This window comes from Tenrec ecaudatus, chromosome 14, assembly GCF_050624435.1.
Source record: "Tenrec ecaudatus isolate mTenEca1 chromosome 14, mTenEca1.hap1, whole genome shotgun sequence".
Classification (NCBI taxonomy): domain Eukaryota; kingdom Metazoa; phylum Chordata; class Mammalia; order Afrosoricida; family Tenrecidae; genus Tenrec; species Tenrec ecaudatus.
In genome coordinates this window covers 73,486,111-73,490,316 of record NC_134543.1, presented here as the reverse complement: position 1 = coordinate 73,490,316, position 4,206 = coordinate 73,486,111, and the positions used below count along the sequence as shown (strand labels likewise).

General features: G+C 41.7%; 1 non-coding gene across 1 annotated transcript; it reads right to left on the bottom strand.

The window, feature by feature from the left end:
• Window positions 1–3,627: 3,627 nt before the first annotated feature.
• Window positions 3,628–3,730, bottom strand: LOC142427193 (small nucleolar RNA U13). The gene has a single exon (XR_012780005.1). It is a non-coding gene; the product is annotated as a small nucleolar RNA U13 (small nucleolar RNA).
• Window positions 3,731–4,206: the final 476 nt, after the last annotated feature.

Below are 4,206 nucleotides of genomic sequence, written 5' to 3'. Positions count from 1 at the left end.
GGTTAGCACTGGGAAGAATGGGAATTCCAGAACACTTCATTGTACTCGTACAAAGCCTGTGCAAGGACCAAGGAACAGTCCTTGGAATTGAATGAGGAAATACCTTGTGATTTGAAATAAGCAAAGCTGTGCATCAGGGTTGTGTCCTTCCACTCTACTTCCTCAATCTGTGTGCTGAACAGACCACTTGAGAAGCTTTACTACATGAAGATCACGACATCAGGAGGGCTTATTAACAACCTGTGGTAGGCAGATGACACAGTCTTGCATGCTGACATCAGGAGGACTTGAAGTCCTTGATGAAGGTCAAAGACTAGACCCTCCGGTGTGGATTACAACTCAATATAAAGAAACAATATTTTCACAATTGTCATAAATTATTTTTGTACTTATTTGTTTAACATTCATCTTTCCCTCCAGATATTACTGTCAGGCTAAAATGAGACTGGACTTTATGGCTTCAAACCAGAGAAGATGCCATGCTAACAATTTTTAAGCGTGTCTAGCCCAGGTATGTTGAATTGAATCTACATTTCTGCGAGGTGTGTATTTAAGAATCACTTGGAGATCTATAAGAAACACATGAAAACCTCACTCATTGCCATGGAGTCAATGCTGACTCTTGGGACCCTCTAGGACAGGGTCGAACTGTTAGGTTTCTCAGGTTATAAATACCTCCGTCCTTGGCTTCGCATGAGAAATAATTCATGCAGAAGCCTGGTTTGTGATCCAAGTGGGTTTTTAATAAAGGATGGAAGAAGATTCAGGTATTACAGTAAACAACACAAACCAGAGAGACAGAGACTGTGGCACAGCAGCCCAGGAAGGCAGACCCAACAGGAGAGGTCGAGAGGGAGAGAGTGCGGTGGTCTCCAAGTTTCTGGCTTTTCAAGCACCCTCCCCCTGGGAGGCATGGTCAACGGTACTGGTTGACCCCATTGGCGGAATTAAGGCGACCTCGCCTAGAAGTGGGTCTCATGCAGGTGTACCAGCTTCCTGTCTCAAAGACCTAAATGCCAGCATACCCTCTAGCCTTAAAAAGCTTTCAACGTCCTGCAAGGGGGAAGGGAGGCTTTGGCACGTCGAGGGACAAACCCTAGTTTTTCTTCTAGCTACCGAACAGAACTGCTGCATGGTTCATGGTAGTAGAAAGCCTCATCTTTCTCTTGAAAGAAACACGTAGGAATCTTGTTAAAATGTAGACTATGATCCAGTATTTGTAGGGTGGAAATGCAAATCCTCAGCAGCGGGTACAAACCAGAATGAACTGGTTCAAAGCCCTGCTCTCTTAAAGTAAGTAATAATGAAAGAGAAATATAATATAGAAATAAGCTGAAATAGTTAACCAGAGGTGCCTACCTTCAGAGTACCGAAGTCTAGGGTACCTTTAAGGGAATTTCCCAGGCCACATCTGTCTGATTTCCTGCCTGTTTCTAGGTGGTAGAGCCGCATGATTGCTTGGGATGCTTTTTTTCATAAGAACACAGGTATATCTGCCCCAAGGCCCTGGAAGAGAATGAAGGTCCTCACTTCTTAAGACTACATTGATCTTCTGAGTCATTATCCCCAGTCTCTTGTTTCTTCCTAGCATTGGGACGATCCACTCCCATTAGGAAAATCTTGTCCTCGATCCACAAAATGCCACTCCTCCCACTTCCTTCTTCCCAGTTTATCAACAACAGAAGCACAGCAATTCCTATGAAGACTACAAAAATAACCCCAAATGAAAATCTTTTCTACCTAATGTAATAATTATGTTTTCAGTTCGAAACATCTGCCTTTAAGTCTTTTCCCATTTTTCTCTAAGAAAAATTGGTGGGTGTAACCAAGGTTCATTTGGATGGTTTTCTCCAAAGACTCCGCTGGACGTAAAGGGAATTCAAGTCCTCTCATCTGGGTACACGGAGTTGCTTCCAGTGCTAAAATTGTAATCCCCTTTCCACCGTTCCTCTCCAGTCAGTTTTATCAACAAAAGCCGAAATGCCCAGAACTCACATCATGATTTATATTGCCTTAGTATGATACTGAATCACCAAGAATGATAGTTTAGCCTTTGAACCTGGGCTCCTATATTTCAGAACCATTGATTCTGGGATGAAGGACAGAACCCCTATGCTGAAACTGCCAGGAATGTTTTCTGTGTATACAATGGCGCGTGGGAGCAGAGTTTGTAACACGGGTTTTCTTTGTTTAAAAGCTCACTAGACCATGTAGCTGTAGCTAGAGAAGCTGGTTCTAATGTTGCTCAGAGCCCCCTTGAATACTGATGAAGACTTTCCAGTACAAGCATTCTAGACTGAGTGGCAAATGCAATCACTAGTAAGAGAAACACATGTCTTCAAAGGGGAAAAATGCCTTTAAAATTTTTTCTGTTTGCTTTTCCTCCTTGCTGGCATTCTTCACTGATTGATTGATCTAGAATTTCTTTGGAGAAGGTTTAATGGATATGATTAATAGATACCCCAGAGTTCAGCAGCAGTAATGATCTGGAATATTAATAAGTTAAAATAAGAAAGGCGAGTAAAATGTAAATTTCAAAGGGTCGATTCTGGGTTTTATCAGGGGACTTCAGAAGGTTCATAGACAAAGTCTATTATGCTTAAATTCCATTTTTCCACGAACTTTTTGAAGCCTCTCATATCTTTATCATTATAATGGTAAATATAACAAGTGACCTTTGTATGATGCTTTATGATTAGTTTGGTAGGTTGTCATTTTACTTTAGGAAAAGCACTCTGTTCTAACCCAAGTTCATGACTCCAAATCCCACTGCTCAGAAAACTAGTAACTAATGGATAGTCAAGGAGCCCTGGTGACGCAGTCGGTTACACGCTGGACTGCTAACTGAGAGAGTAGCACTTGTACCTTCCGGCAACTATACAGGAGGAAGATGAGGCTTTCTGTTCCCATAAAATCTGTAGACTTGGAAACCCTCCGGGGCAGCCATGCTCTGTCCTCCAAGGTCTCCATGAGGAGAAATCAACTCAATGGCAGTGAGTTTGGTTTGGTTGGTTGAGAAGGTGTTCACATTGGTGGCAGGGCTTAATTTTGCCTCTCTTAAACCTCCGTCCTCACTGGTCTATGCCAAGAAATTTGGAAGAGAGTTACCTGGCCAACTGACTAGAAGGGATTCATATTTGAACCCATTCAAAGAAAAGGTGACACGGAATGCCAAAATTATCAAACAATATCATTATCACATGTAAGTAAAATATTGCTGCAGATTATTAAACAATGGTTGCAACAGTACAATGACAGGGAGCTGCCAGAATTTCAAGCAGGATTCAGAAGACATGGAGCAAGGTGTATCATTACTGATGTCAGATGGATCTTAGCTCAAAACAGGACATACCAAAAAACTATTTACTGTGTCATTGCTTTCAGAAAACGAGGACTTAAAGCATTTGCTAGTTAAGATCAAGAATTTCAGCCTTCAATATGTAAAAAAAAAAACCCTAAAATCCACACCATAGGTAACATCATGATAAATAGAGAAAGAGTGAAGTTTCCAAGGATTTTAGTTTGCTTAGATCCACAATCAGTGCTCATGGAAGCAGCAGTCAAGAGATCAAAGGACAAAGGTTTGCATTGGACAAACCTGCTTCACATGATTTCTTTTCTTTTTCATGCCAGATGGGCAATGTGCCAGCGTCTAATAAGGATTAAGGGAGGCACATATCACACCAATGCATGAAGACCCAATCATCATACTTATGAACTGGAAGAGGAGCCACACAGGATTTCTTTAAAGTGTTTAAAAGCAAGATTGTTACTTTGAAAACAAAGGTGTGCCTGACCCAAGCCATGGTGCCCAAAGAAGCATGGATGCATTTGAAAGTATGGTCCTGGCAATGAGTAATGAAAGTTCCGTGGACTGCTCAAAGACAAAACTGATCTGTCTTGGAAGAAGTCCAGCCAGAATACTCTTTAGAAGCAAGGATGGTAAGATTTCATCTCCTGTACTTTGGACATGTTATCAGGAGAGAATAGTCCCTGGAAAAGGGCATCATGCTTGGTACAGTCGAGGGACCATGAAAAAGAGGAAGACACTCTACAAGATGGATTGACTCAGTGGTTGCAAAAGTGGGCTGAAACATAACAATTGTGAAGATGGCATAGGACCAGGCAATGTTTCCTTCTGTTGTAGATGGACTACTATAAGTCAAACCTTACTCGATGGCACCTAACAATAGCAGTCCCCAGTAT